The following is a 16,669-nucleotide window of genomic DNA, read 5'->3' on the forward strand; positions in this document are numbered from 1 at the left end:
GGTTACAAGGTCAGTCAAACTGATAGTTTAGTTAGAGAAAATAACAGGTAAAACATATGGTTCTTCATAAAAAAAATACGTTGCATATTTATTCAGAAGGTTTGAGAATTTATGTAAATTAAATTTGAAAGCCTTTACATGTAAAGAATTATTTTTAATCTTAATATGCAAATCACTTTGCAGTCAGAACAGTCAACACTCTGATTCTGTATTCACTTCCAAATCCCAAGTACAAATATTTAATTAAAAATTCTGAATTTTCAGATACAAAAGCTTTGTAATGTTTACTAAAAGCTTGTCAAATATTGTGAAGATACAAAAACATGTTAAAAAGTTATCGTGTGAATAACTGTTGCAGTTACAAAGTCACTCACTTCAACTAACCCTAAATGGAAAGAGTTAATTTAGGCAAGAAGGAAACAACCTAGAAAAAAACAAAAATGAGCAGAGTGAACTAAGATTCATAAGAAACTAAAACAAACAAGGTCATTCAGAAAATACATTTTTCTCTTTTCTTTCATTGCCATTAAATAATACATAAAAAATGACTGTATTGATGTTGGTATTGAATAATCTGCAAGACCTTCACATTTTCAGAAGTGGTTAATGGAAGTGACATAATAGGTCAGTGTCAGACTGCAATGCACTGTCCTGTAACTTTAGTGAAAAGATCTCAATATACCAAAAATAATTATTGACTGGACATGCTCCTGAGACTAAGGAACTTTAAATCCACATTTAACAAAAATGGCCAAGTAAAGAAACTTGTCCAGTCAGTGGACATTCAGGAAAAATAAAGAAAAAAGATAGAAAAAGACACTTGAATGGACTGAACAACAGTAGGAAAGTACAATGGGAACAACCAAATAGGTTAAGAAAGGTAAAAATAAAGCTATAAGATATACCCCATCCTAGTTGGAGTTATAAAACATTACACAGAGAACAGTTGTCCCATCTCCAATGTTTCCAATGCTACATAAGAACATGCATCAAGAGGTAGGAAAAGTATCTATTGATGGATTATTAACCACACAATGATATCTCCTGTTCACTACCAGTGGAAGTTCATTGAGAACAGTCACAGAGGTATACGTAGCATGTGAAAAAGCCATTTAAATACTTTCATATTAAAAGATAATGTTTTTGTTAGTCAAATAATTTCACAGCCCCAGATACCCTTACAGTTATTAAAAGGAGTGTTAGGCCATACAGCATTATGATGCTGGCCTGTAAATTATCCTCTGAAGAATACTGTGATCAAAATGCCAGATAGCAAATTTGGCAAGATACAACTCAAAATTCACTTGTAAGGCATTCAGGAAAATCACTGTTAATAACACAGATCAAATGCAAAGCTCATTTGTTTTGTAAAATGAGCAAGGTATGAGGATCATGATTTATTGTACAGTATAAACAGCCTTTATGCACGACTCATTAAACACTCAATACATACAAGATAAAAACAAACAGTCCTAATAGGATGTCAAAACATTCCTCTGAATAAGAATTAAGATCAGATTTTATCTGCCTTTAAGTGAAAGACCTGCTAGGTAAATTAAGTCTGTGAAGTATCAAGGGTATAGATACCACAAAATAATGTACCTGATGCAATTAATATTATTTAAAGGGAGAGATGATAGAGCAAAAAATGTTAATAGGTATATAAATGTAGGAAAAGGTAAGATACATAAGAATAAACCCAACCACAATTAGGAAGATCTGTAGAAACTTGAGATCATTAAGAGAAAAGACTAATGGCTCTCATGGATGAAAAGGTGGTACACGAGGCAGCACTTTAACTGACCATGAAAGTAACTTATACACCATGTTTATAAATCAATACATAAGGAAAGAAGTAATTTGTTGAAGAGTAGGATATAAATAAGATATATTATTTAACTCTTTCCACACAGGCCTGAATGAATGAATCAAGTTTCTAATGATTTTGTACTTATTACAATTTCCCTACTACAACTTTTAATACAATGTGGTTTTTTTTAACAACATTTGACTGACATTATAAGACTTCGTACACAAAATATTAATTTTTTAATTAAATATTTCTAAACATTAGCTAGTTCTGTTTACTTGTCTGAGCACAAAGTGATTCCAATCTTAAGATAAAAAAAACTTTTATTCATCAGAAAAATTTCATTCATGTAATCTCTAAAAACATCCTAAATAATTATAGAAAATTATTTATCAGGAAAATTTTATATTTTATTTATTTTTCTCTACAATGTGACTGACCTTGTAACTACCAAAAACAATTTGAAATAAAGCTAAGGTTATAATTTTCCTGTATACTGAAAATGTATTTCAGATGGATACTTCTCACCACTCACAAGAACAGTTATTCTCATACACTGCTGCTTCCTATATGGGAAATTTTTCTTTACATATGCCACAAGTCTTCTGTTTCTCTTCTATTGAAATCAAATGTTTTCACCAACAAGTCTATGTGAATCATCTTGTGTCATCTCTCCATTAATAAGAATATAGTCTACTCATGTGACTCCCTCTACATGCCTTTACCAAACTATTACTTCAAAGTTTGGGAGAAGATGTAAGTACTAAAACATGTGTGTTTGAAGAAAAGATAAGAAGTGTGAGAAGAGGGAAGCACCAATCAGAAATACATCTTCAGGGTAATAATATTATAGCTTGAACCCCACATTAATTAGGAGGAGGGAAGAACAGATGTACTCCACAAAAGCATCTGAAGGATACCTCCATAGATAAAAAGAGTTGTACTGGAATACTTGTAAAGGGGAACTGCACCACTTTGGACCAGATATACTCTCCACCCATCTGAAAAGAGTTGATAAAAAGGATGGAAGAAGGATATGAGCACTTTCAAGTGGGAGAAACTTGAGGGAGGATAAGTATCTGAACCCTTGAACAGATATACACAAGTCAGTCTTACAAAGGAGAAAAGTAGGTAAACAAATGAGGAGCACCATGATGTAGAGTGATTAGGTTGCAACAGACAGTACCAGGAAAGTCAACTGCATCCAAAACCCATGATGCTAGGAACCAACATCCATTCAGGGATAGGATGTGGATTATACCATTACAAAATTTAAACCATCTGGAATAACTCCAACCTCAGGGCATGACATGTGTTACTTGAAGAATATTGTAATCTGGGAACCCAACATTCAGTATCAAAAGGATGTCTATGTAAACAAAATCTACTCACCCCACAGCAAACCCAGCCAGATTAATGAAATGGGCAATAACATCCTTAGAGAAAGGTATACAAAGGATAGCAAAAAGATAGAACCAGAAAAATTCTCCTTACACCTCTGTGACCCACAACACAAAGGAAGCACAATCAAGGGAAGAAGATAAACAACCTTGAACATACATGAAGATTCATGTTTATTGATTCACTCTAAATCCAAAATCCAACCATGGGGTATCTGTATGAAGGTAGGATAGGGTTTCCTCCCGTCAAAGAGGTGAACTGCAGTTCAACTTCTTTCTCACTTTGAAGAAATTTTATAATGCACATTGGAGGATAGCACATTGTCTACACCTGCAGAGCACCATTACTCTACTTTGTATTGAATGCTTTTTCTTTCTTTTTCTTTCGGAACACATTCAGCAGGATTCCTCTACAGTCAACCACCCCAGAAGCTTGGAACTGGTAAGTTATAAGAACTTCATCTTCCACTTGAAGAAAGAGGTTTAAAATGCATTGGAGAGTTCAGAGAAACCTCAGTACTTGAGACGGTGCAAAAGGTGATGATGAAGCCCAATTCTGAATAGCAGACTATCCCAATTTAGTTAGTTTAGGTATAACAGAGATGAGCTGCTGTGTCCCTCAGCTTTACCCATGAAGTCCACAGGTACCATGGTCTGAAATGGGCAAGTTTGTGACACAATATTACAAGGATATTCACTTTCAAGAGATCTTGTAAAATGTTACATCTCAATGGTGAGCACTGTGAAGCCATGAAATGAACAGCACAACTCTACATGGCTGTGCAGTGTGGGTTTTGGAATGTAGAATACCTGGTCAGGTACCACTTGCCAAAGGAAAGGATCCATGTAATGAAGGTGTGGAGAACAGATCCCTGGAACAAAAGAAAGCATTAATACAGACAAACCCAGTCTTAGAGTTGCACTGAAATGTGAAGAACAGCCACAGATGTAAAGTAAAACTCAAATAAGCAGGAACTGCAATATGATGTAAATAATGGGAGATGACTGTGTTAGGCATGATCCACATGCCCGATTGCAAGATTTCCTCAAGTGGTCAAAAAAGAGAAGAAGCAAGAGAAAAGGCAAAGTGCTGAATTTGATGAGAAGTTACTCTAAACAAATTCCTGTGGGAAGGGGACAATGATAAACATGCCGACTGAATTAAACAACAAATCAAACTGTTCAGTGTAGAAGGGAATGGATCTCTAGATGAAGAAAACTGTCAAAAGATGAAACGTCAAGAATGGGAATTACAAAAGAAAGCATTGGAGGCATTATAGCAATGAAAGGCATGCCCTAAACATAAAAGTATATCCAGATTGGGATGAGGATAGATACCAGAGACAGAATGAAGGGAAATAGGCAAAAATGAGGAGTTATTCTCATGTACTGTTGATGTTTACAGGAAAAAGGTTTGCATTTGTTCCATTACATTAGGGCTATCTCCACTAGCCAACCGTAATTTAGTGATGAAAACTAAAGGGAAAGGAATTAGTCATCACATCACCACTTACTGCCAAACTTTGGTTGTTTTTTTTTTTTACTAAGAATAGTGTGATTGACCATTATATTATAATACCCCCATGGCTGAAAGGATAAGCATGTTTGGTAAAATGGGAATTCAAAACTGAAACCCTTAGATTGTGAGCCAACTGTCATAACCAAATAGCCATGATGAGAGGAAGGAATGATCCAGATAAAAGAGAAGATAGGTATGGTGGTAAAGTGTGCATGTGACATTGATGATAAACAGGTGGGATAAGCCAAAAGGAGAAAGAATTATGTTTTAAGGTAAAGTTGAAACATATACAAAAAGAATAAGGATTGAATGGAAGTAAAGTAAGAGAACAGCAGACCACATCAACATCTCAGACCAGAAGAGTAGGCTGACTGAAATGGCAATGAATACAGAAGGAATGAATTAACGTGGCAAAGACAGGTAAAGCAAAGATTCTACAGTAATGGGATAGATGAAAGGCACGAGACAAGGCTGCCTTACAACTTGAAATCAAGAAGACCGAAAACCCCCAGTCAAAAACCCATGTAAGAAACTTACAGATATCTGTCACAATAGACTGAGCATATAAAAATCTCCAACATTTGGAGCATATGTAAAAGATTTTCTATTTTCATTGACATACCTTCATGGAAGTAAGACGTATGGCTTGAGATAAATAGCAAACTACTCAACAGGTAAAATCCAGAATTCTTGCTAAGGACCAACCATGCCAAGCATGAAGATGGGGGATATGAACTGTGGGATGTAGAACTAGTAACCGTGGTTAACAAAAGTGAGTGGGGAACAAGGGAAAGGGTACAAAAGGAAATAACTGGAGTTGCTGCATTCAAGGAAACCAAAAAGGAGCTATCATAAAACCCTGGATGAAGTGTTAAGGATTAAGGAAACCACCCAATGAAGCAATAAGACAGGAAATAAACATATAGGAATTTATGTGAAAAATCTTGACTGGAGGCATCGAAAATCAAAACCTGAGGATGATGCACTGGAGACCAAAAGAGAGGTAATTTGCAATGTGAGGAAAATGCAACTCAGTGCAAAGCCACCAGAAAATAAGAGGATCAAGGGAACACTTTGTTGGATACATCTTGTTGGAGCAGGAAAGATGATTCATCACAAGACGTAAAACACCAGGAACATCGCATGTAATTAAATAAATGTGGTGCATGTGGCCCCAATAGAGGAGATCCAACATACGAAAACAGATGGATCTCGACCAGGTGCCACCTTGGTGATTGATATATACCACAACTGTTGAATTTTTGAAATTGATCATCACCAGAAAATGTCTGATTAGAAGTAGGTCATTATCCAAAGCCCAATGGATAACTAGAAGCTTGAAGATATTGATATATAAAGACTGCTCATCAACAGACCAATAACCTGAAGTTTCCTGGTGACTGACCCATGCATCTCAACACAGAAGGAATTCATCTGTAAACAGAAGTATACATGGACAAGGAGGATGAATTGGGATGCCAACAAATGTACGAGTCTTGTCCAACCACCAAGGCAGATCATCCACTAAGAAAGAGGAAGTGTAATAGGAAAAGCCAAGGAATTCTGAGCAAAATTCCATTGATCAGGCAGAGCCATTGTAAGGGACACATATGTGCATGGCATAGGTGGACTGATGGTGTCATGGAGGACCACATCCCCAAAAGCAAAAGAGCCTTGCAAGCAGAAAGTGAGGTGAACTAACAATTCCATAGAACAAAGTCAGAGAAAAGGTTTGAGCCCAATGTGAATGTTTAAAAAACACCCAAATGGACAAGGAATTGTGAAGGATGGAGGCAGGACTTCTACACTTTGATTAACCAGCCTCTCCAAGCAGCTACATGAAAGAGCTGAAGAGTATGACTGACCGACTCCAGTTCAGAATGGACCTGAAGAACACAATCATCCACATAATAATGGAAATGCAGTCCTAGAAGAAGATGAAGAGCAAAATCCCTGACCATCTGACAGAAAATAAAAGGTGCAGAAGCAAACCTAAATGGTAAGGCATGAAACTGGTACACCACCCAGCAATGGACAAATCGAAGATACGGACTCTTCGAATACATACTGATAAGCCTCCCACTGGGTTGCTTGCACCTGAGGCAGGAGACACGAAATGGTGAGATTATCTTAGGAATTCATGTTTGAAGAGTTGACAAAAAAGGTGACTACAACAAGGTAGAATTAAGGTAATTCTAAAGAAAACTGGGTAGTTCATAAAATATAACCACTTTGTTAAGAAACTGCATCCCAAACCAAAATCAGGTCAGAAAAGAAACACATACATGCACAAGCACTGCCAAGTGAGAAGTGATAGTTCCATAGCAACTCCTAGAGGATCACTTGCATCATATGAGTATACTGTGTTCCTACTGATAGAGATGTGATGCATAATAATTTACATAAGAGAGACATTGAAATCTGGGAGTGGAAGGCTTGTGGCATGCATAAAGCAAATGTTCCCATATAGGAGGCAGAGATGAATTAGAATAGTTACTCTTGTGAAAAGAGAAAAGTACTATATTCGAATTACCCTTTTTTCTTTCTAGAATGACTTCAAGTTGTAACATAAAACTAAGTGTTTATTCTAAATAGCATCAAACTTGAAACAGTATACATCTGTTTATATTTAAATTCTATTGTTTCATTGCCCTTTCAACTGTATATAAATCAATATTCCTGCCATAAAATTACAAAATTAAGTGGTGAATGAGGTGCTCAAGTTACCCTATCAAATTACACAATGCATAGACAACTTGGGAGATGTTTGTGAGTATCCTTCATGAAAATTCGTTATTATTCTTTATTTTAAGTAATATAATGTAAGTTTCTGATTTTTTATATTTTAGTTACTTTTCTAATAATAAACAAAGAATACACCTGAAAAACAAGAAATAGTGTATTTACATGGGTCTTTTTTTCTGTCAACTCTTCATGACATTTAACCTTACTTTCTCATACTAATGGCATAATTTTTACACAATCTTTTTCTTGCAGTTGATTGTCCAGGACACTTAATCCTACTTTTTTATACTAACAGTAATAATCCACTAAATAATTATTTATTTAAATAAAGCACCAAAGAACACAGATTAATAACAGTTAAAAAATCAGATAATGTGCTATGAATACCAAACGTTTTCTGGCTTTCTAACTGTGTAACAAGAGCCATTAAATAAATATTGAACTAATACTGCCAATGTACTTCACATGGCAATAAAATTTGAACTGGAAACAAAATAGACAATTCTCTGCAATATAATGTCATTTGATGCATTAAAACTTTGGTTTTCTATTGGTTATAAATGATAAAATATAAAAATCAGACAAAACTATTGTCAGGTGGGTGTGAAAATAAGAGAAACAGAGAGAAAGCTAACAGAAAAAAGTTTATATATATGATGAGAACTTGAAAATTAATCTGAAATTAATTTGAGGGCATTGATAATGAATTATGCATTAAAATTGATTTTTCAAAAAGGAAAGCTTTGTTATGTATAGGAGACAAGAGCATATGGTTAGTTTGGGTACAATTGGTAGCTTAGGTGGATTTCTGAGTTTCAAAGTTAAAAAAGTGTTGATAGTTTTTTTCTGATAAATGTTGAGGACACCATTACATTTTAGGATATGCAAAAATGAAATTTGAGAATGTAGATTAAAATATATGAAGTATGGCTTATAAGCTCTGTTTATTAATAGGTCTATTACAATATTTCTTTTATACAGCATAACAAGAGAGATAATGCTGTTGAAATGTGAATAATTCTGTATATATACATATAATAGACTCCATCAATGTTATGATTACCGAAAAAGTCTAAAAAGTATGTTATTATGCTTCATGAACTTGCATGTCAGTTTAACAGTAAGATGTTATAAGTGCAGATATTCTAAAAAGTTTGAACAGTGATCTTCATTATGAAAAAATAAAAGTGTCATCCACATATGAAGACCATAAGGCCTCCTATGCTGACAAACACAAATGCCACCTGAAAGTCAGGGACAAGAAATATACAGCAATTTCCATTAAAATGCATAAAAAAGTTGAGTAACTCCTGTATTTCCTCAAAACATCAACACAGAACATAAAATGAACATTTAATTTTTAGCTGAAAAAAATATGAAAATTAATTGATTTAGCACAATGAATAAAACTGCTGTCAATGTTTCTAAGGTGTTACTACATATATTCAATATGTGTTAAATCTACCTGTATCAAATCAAGAAATATACACAGATGGTATCTACAAAATTATTTCATAAGAAGAAATTCTGAGTGTAAGTCAACAGACACTGATGATTTATAATAATGTCTTAATTAATCAAGAAAAGAAGACAAGAAAAAGAGAAAAGTTATATATGCCTTACAGAGCAGACAAATCGGTTTCAATTAGAATACAATCAATATGATGGATGATCATTTATGAAGATTAATTACCTGACATGAAAATAGTAAAACGTAATTCTACAAGAACACCTCATGGTTTCTGTGCTTTCAATTTGTTTTGTTTATGATATAAGACTATAACTGTTTAAAATGTTGGAAGAAAAACAACATACTAAACAAGTTATTGATTTTTTCACTTTATCCATGAATTTAATATGCTACCCCTTTAATTAATTTAAAATTTTAAGAACAAATAACCACATAGTCACAACAATTAGTTGCACAGATTTTTTGTACAAATTGTTCTGCATTTTTAATCAAATACAAATAACTGCAATGTTGAAACGTGATTTCTTATAATTTCTGCAGTGACAAAAAGGTTTCAAATTTTCACATTCTGAGTTTCTTGTACAGGTTAGTGTAGGTATATACGAGATGTTAGAGTTTTTCTAAATCATCTATTGAATTGATTTAGTATACATAATCATACAGCTAATATGGTGTGATGTTGGCTTTAAAATGCAAAAACAGAGTATTATCCACCCTTTGATACAATCAGTGTCAAATTCTCACATAATGCTGGTTGAAATTTAATAAAAAGAGATTGGTTTTCACAATATACTGTGAAGTAAACATTGCACTATTACAAGAAAACTCCTATCCTGTAAGAGTAGACAAAACAAAAACAAAAAAAAACCCTCACTGAGAGAGATGTGAGATATGTAAAACTCGATATCTGAAAAGTCAATGTCGTACACTTATAAAATTTAAAAAAAAAAAAAAAAGAGTACAGTCTCATGTAAACTGCAGAAATGTGGCTTTTGTGGAATATTAGCAGCAAGAAAGTCTTTACTGCAAAAAGAGACTAGCAGTAGTACAAGATACTTAGGACAGAGAAGTTTGAATTTGAATTGTTTGATTACAACTGCTGTGTATATATTTGATAAAAACTCAATGAAATGTTGCAGAAGGACAACCACATGTCAACAGTCAATCATACATGAAGCACAATACCTACAAATGGTGTTGACCTTCTCCACAAAATTGATGGAACCATAGATCAGTATACATTCAACAGTATATCAGTCCATCATGTTATACCCTCCGAGACAAACTAATCAGACAATATTTTAAATTGCACTCAAACTCTTCCACAATACGTGAAACATATTAAAAAAAACAACTTAAGATAACTTTATCAAATGGAATAGCTTCCAAAAGGTCCAGATATTAAAACACAGAACAAATACAACAAGAGTACCAACTATACTAAAGAAAGCCTATGGACACAGATTTAAAAAAAAAAAAAATTAAATTATGCAGTGACTTTGAGAAATAAATAGATATTCAATGTACCAAAGATATTACTGATGTCAAAGGCGTATACACTAAATATTAGCATTAAGTAAAGTTAGAGACATTATTTTTCTTCTATTTTTGTAATAATTTCATGTAATATTAACTTGCAAGAAGCGCAAATTAATTTTGATGGCAAATCAATGACTATTTTGTGTGTAAAGTTCACAGTATGACAATTACGGTAGTGTTCTAATATGCTCAAATGTTACTAAAGTTTTTCAGGAAATTTGAAATCCAATCAGCAATGTGAATGATTCTGAAATCTTAAACACTTCTGAAAGTTAAAATTGCCTTTTGGAAGTAATTAAGTCTTTTTAACAATTAATTTCAGCATTAAGTGTTTAGTGGTCAAATTCAATTGTAGAATTTTTGAATACTAGAACCTAATTTTTTTGAAAAATTTATGTCCAAGACCAAATAAACCCATACCCCACTACTGCAAATGGCCTGAATGATATATTAATATAAGCTGACCTGAAACTAAATGTTAAATAATCATACTACATGAAATACAACAGCTTGGTCTAAACAACCAAAAAATATTAAAAAATGTTTGACAAAGAAGATTTGTAGAAAAATTTGTTCTTGTTTTCCCAAATCAAACACATCCACAGCTATTACAACTTATAAAAAGTTATTTTGGGATGTTTACAAGCAATACTTTTGTTTCAATGAATTATTAATTTTTCATATTTTTTACAATATCAAAAGCATAAGAAACAGTTTCAAAATATTTGTATTATAATAGGATATTACAATTCCTAAAAAGTATATTTATTCCAAACAACATAACTGGTTGATTAAACTCAATAGGGGTTAGACATATAGCCTAGAAATAATAAAAAACATTCTTTCTAAGAAAGTTGTACAACATCAAAAGAATGGAAGCAATAATTGTCTCAAGACTGGTTAAAAGCAGTTCAAATAACAGCATAAATTACCTTTTCCTGTAATAGCTTAGAGGATGAACATGTATTAAAATCCTCTACAATAATGTGGTCAGATTGTATACAAGCCCATGGTAACACAGTTTTATAGGTTTCTGGACTATGCAGAGAAAATTCTGACTGAAGGAATACCTAAAACAAAGAAAGAATAAATGTTAACTTTACATTAGCAATATAAAACATGAAGTATACACAAGAATAATTCACAATTTATTTTTTTCAAATGCAAAGTATGCCTATGGTACAAACAAAAAGTTATCTTTACCACATAACATTTACATATTTTCTTGACTATTTGTCAAGACACATTATACACAAGAGCCAAGAAAATAATACCTTCCTGTTGTTTTTTTTGACATTTCTACTCCCACCTCATTCTTAATGTTCTATATTTGCACATTTGTCAAATCTCCTTTACATCAAAATGGAATAATCATCCACATGTGTAATACCTTATATAAAAACATCCAAGTACAATCGGGTCCAACCTTATGTATTTCCTACCTCTAAGTTTATGTCCCACCTAAAGAACCTTATTTGGTCCTCCTTTAGTTTTATCATATTTCTTTAGCATTACAAAGAGTATAAACATATGGTACACTTAAATATATATATTTCATTTTAAATTAATAATGTCAGTTTCAAATATATTAGCCCATATGTACCTTTAACTTAATTGTTAGTTAGAATCTCTACACTTATATGGCAATGCAACTGGAGAAAGCCGTGGTGTCTTTCACTCCAGGGAAAGAACAGTCGAAGGTATGTGAAAAATCCCATAAAACTATATTATCTTTGTAATCACTGTATCATGTGATAAGCAACATGATATATGTTGTCAAACATCAGAACAATAAAGCTATGAACTCAGAGTATATGAATTTCAAATGAAATCCCTGAAGCTCCATATATTCAAGTGGTCTATTAAGACCTAACATAAAATGATATTTCTTGTTAAAAACATTCCAAAATAAACACCTTTCTTAAAGAAATTAATGCAACTGAAGGACATTCTCTTGCCTGGCACATAAGAAGGTTAAAAAAATATTTGTAAACTTCTAATGTCGGAACATGTTAAATCAGACATTTAGCATGTCAAACAAGTTCAATCCACACAGAAGAGTGACTCAACAATCCATGTTCTAAAGAAGGCATGCGTTCCAATGACAATATCACCCTGAGTGAAACTGGTTCAAGGAATGAGAGGTACTAGGCATATTCTTCTATGTAAAACTTCTACTGTCTCAAACAGTTATCACTTTGTTTCTTTATTGAGTTTCATAAAGAACTATGCACTAGTTATCTCTAACTTTGAAGTGATGGATTAGACAAAAGTCAAATAGTTAACACCACCAACAGTCAAATTTTAGGCTATTTCTGTCAGACCAAATGGTGCACAATTTTTTGTTGTTGTAACTGAAGACAGTTACAGAATATGAAACAAAACACAGATACACAATTGTCAAGTTAACCATCAGACCAGGTTCAGCCTAGTATATATAGTTAGATGCAAAAAGTAAGTCCAATATCACATGTTTAATTATAAAGAAGGTGTCCCAATAAAAAAAGCATTAAACAATTCAAAACATACTATGTGTTGGATGCTTTTGTTTGAGAAGATTAAAATCTTGTAAGTCAGAAGCAAAAAATAATAAAAAAATGTAGTTTACTAAAGTAAGTAATCTGGCACCAAGAATCCACCTCATAGTAATATTTATTTAAACTTACTTGATTAGATTTTGAGATGTTACAAACATAATAAAACATCCTACAATATTCTTGATATTTCTACATAGTTCTAGTGAAATAGAAACATTAAATATTTTGGTTTGTACTGTTTACCTCTAAAAATGTAAAATATAACCTACACACTTTTCTTAATATGCTTAAACTTACTTTTGGCACAGTGTCTATGTCTGGGAGTCTTTTATCTGAAAAAAATAGAATAATCTTCTGTTGTTTTTTGGATCAGTAAAAATGAGAAACTTCAAACTGATTAAACATGTTTGCATCTACACACAAATAAAAAATCTATAAATAGTTCTTAATTCTCTGCTTAACGATATTGCATCTCAAACACTTTCAGGGTTTGTTTTTTTATCAATTACTAAATGTACAAAAACTTAACATATAATTTTGACAAATGTAAATATACATGAAATGATTTAAAATTACACTATTTTATAATTAGAAGGAATATACTATTTAAATCATTACACAATAACTAGTTATTAAAAGATAAGATTTTCTAAAATTGAAAATGTATTTTCAATAATACCTACCTCTCCTCACACTACAACTAGACCCAGCATGGCCAGGTGGGTTAAGTTGTTCGCCTCATAACCTGAGGGTCATGAGTTTGAATCCACGTTGCACCAAACATGCTCACCCTTTCAGCTGAGGGGGCATTATAATGTAACGGTCAATCCCACTATTCGTTAGTAAGAGAGTAGCCCAAGAGTTGGTGGTGGGTGGTGATGACTAGCTGCCTTCCCTCTAGTCTTACACTGCTAAATTAGGGATGGCTAGTGCAGATAGCCCTCAGGTAGTTTTGCACAAAATACAAAAACAACAACACTACAACTATTATTCTAATGCAATGGTTTCCATCCTATGCACATCTAAGCAATGATCTGATTTTTTTTCTTATTTGCTTCAATTTTTTTATTTTCTTAACTACCTGTAGAGATATCTGTCTCGTGACACTCTCCACTTATGTCAACATATCACCCTCTGTCCTGGTACTGTAATATAGGCACTTCATTCAGATTATGTTATCACTTTTTTGAATGAACTCAATCTGCAGTCTCTAACACTGGCTCTTAGAGGAGAGGAGGGGCAGGAGAGCATAAAAGGAGCTAAATATTATGTAAATACATTTTTGATTTTAGAAAATATAAAGTTCCAAAATATACTTATCTGCACTCACAATATAGCTAGAACCCTTTTTTTAAAAGGTTGGAAAACAGGTGAGGGCATTATCCATACAAAAGGCATCTGCACAGATCATGATTGTGCCAAAGAATATTAGCACCCTTGTACATTACACCCAGAACAGGTATGCTTTTCACCCAGAACTTAATTCATGTACTGTGGGTGGAATTTTATATGATTTGTCATCTGTTAACCAGATAGCCAGGGTTCCTTTAGTCAGGATTGAATTATAGGGCCATGGTCCCTATATCCCACATTAGTGGTTAAAGCATTTGGATAACAATATACATCTATACTTGTGAGTGGATACCGACCTATAGTGAGAATGATGCGTTCCAAGCCACCAGAATCACGACAAGAGGGTAAGAAATCCAGAAGGCAACATTCCAAACTTGCAATGATAGTATCCTGTATGCCATAATCAACCTGAGGAAACAGAACTCATCTGATCTGGAATTATAAACACACACTGTCACTCCACAGCCAAGTGAGAAAATAAAATTCTATTTGTCTATTATGGGAAGAATATGAAACAAATAGCACTGCTTAACCAAGGACCTGGGATACAACCACTTTGCATTTGGAATAGCAAAGAGACAATTGACCCTCTTTCATGAACAATGTACTGAACTAATATTAATCAAAAAGAAGGGACATGCTTAACACAACTGATTAGCTGAGCATCAAATCTCAAATGATATTATGATTTGGCTCCCACATAGAATGGTACCTCTCCTATCAGTATCTAGGAAAGAAAATTCATGGTCTTAGGTAGAAGGAGCCCCAAAATTCATCCTCTTTTCTAAGAGTTGAGAAAATTCACTCTAATAAAACTCTGAAGGAATAATCTCTTTCCACCATCCTACTTACTGGTAACTACATGTGGTAAAGATTCACTAGCTCTCCCAGTAGAATTTGAGGGGTCATGCACATTGGGGAGTCCTGAGAAACAGTGCTCTGGAAACAATGCAATAAGTGAACCAAGTTCCTGAAATATTTAAAAGCAAACAGATCCTAATATTATTCAATTCAAAGATTGGTAGGGATGGGCAGGATCTCCATATGCTTAACTTGTGATAGTTCATGAATGGAAGTCCACTTTGGTACAGTAAAACCACATGGTCAGCCTCTAGGTGGTCTTATGGAACACCTCATTTCTACAGAACCCACTGCAACCTAGATAAAGGATACTGAGTTAGTTATTGATAGTGCAGAATTGGTTTGATAAAGCACACCTGCCTGGGTAACACTCTCTATGGAGTGGGATCCTGTAAAAGAGGTAAGAGACCCTGGAAAGTAAAGAAGAGAGAACATTATCAATAAAAATACTCACCTGTCCTTATAATATAGTGGACATGGCTAAAATAGTTACAGGGGTAGTCAAAAACCCTCAGGGGAAGATACTGCCAAATAATGCAAGACACAAGTGCTGGGACAGGTTCAGATACCAGCCTGCACAATGTCTTGCAAAAGACAATTCAATCCAACTGCCACCAACAAACAATGTGAAACATCTTATGAGATGTAACTCACAGAAGTCTCCTGGCCTTCAAAGATAGCCCATTATAAGCAATGTAGATAACTTTTCATACCTACCTCATCAAGGTAACCTGGGATAAATCCCAGGAAAGTGAAGGATCTCAATGAATAAAAAGTCATTGTCCATTACCTCTAAAGTGGTTAGTGTGAGCCACATAGCACTTCATGGTTTTAACTGGACAGAGCAAACAATCAGGATCCAACCTGATATCACAGTGAGAAATAGAAATCTGATGAATTGGTGAGAAGAATTTAACCCCTTCCCTGGTTGCCAGTGTGTTAGATGAGAATGACCTGTCTGGGCATAGAAAGATGTAGATGGAATGATAAAACATTCTGTGCACATATAACACAAACAATTCCAACCAGTAATGTTCAAAGGCCAGCAATGACAACAAAAAAAAACCTTTAAGGAAAAGGTAATCACAGTACATGAGGCTAAAGGATAAAACAGATATTAAGAAAGAGCATGCAATACCACCTTAATATCCCATTTACGTATCGAAAATGGTCTTTTAGCACAACTTGAGAAGACTGGAGAGCACTGAGGACTCAAGTAAATTCCATCTTTTCAAGTATGTACAGGTAGTTGATAAAGCTGCCTTACATAACGTGATTATAGAAGAAGCTAAACCCTTGTCAAAGAGCCAGGTCAAAAAATGGTCAAACAGGGATTGGAGGATAGGTCATTTAGCCCTATTGCCACAGGTATCTCTTACTGTGCATGACACAAAGTTTAAGTGTCTTACTTTAAAAACGTTATTAAACTACTTT

The 16,669-nt window shown here is 33.8% G+C and overlaps 1 pseudogene across 1 annotated transcript in view; it reads right to left on the reverse strand.

Moving 5' to 3' along the window:
* LOC143251755 (vacuolar protein sorting-associated protein 54-like) overlaps positions 1 to 16,669 on the reverse strand; it is a 92,745-nt pseudogene that overhangs the window by 46,901 nt on the left and 29,175 nt on the right. The window contains exons 5-9 of the transcript XR_013028649.1: positions 16,026 to 16,193; positions 15,548 to 15,645; positions 15,227 to 15,344; positions 13,319 to 13,353; positions 11,417 to 11,554 (exon numbers count right to left, since the gene is read on the reverse strand). The product of XR_013028649.1 is annotated as a vacuolar protein sorting-associated protein 54-like (transcript). The remainder of the gene's footprint in view (positions 1 to 11,416; positions 11,555 to 13,318; positions 13,354 to 15,226; positions 15,345 to 15,547; positions 15,646 to 16,025; positions 16,194 to 16,669) is intronic.

The sequence above is a fragment of the Tachypleus tridentatus genome, chromosome 6 (assembly GCF_004210375.1).
Source record: "Tachypleus tridentatus isolate NWPU-2018 chromosome 6, ASM421037v1, whole genome shotgun sequence".
Lineage (NCBI taxonomy): Eukaryota > Metazoa > Arthropoda > Merostomata > Xiphosura > Limulidae > Tachypleus > Tachypleus tridentatus.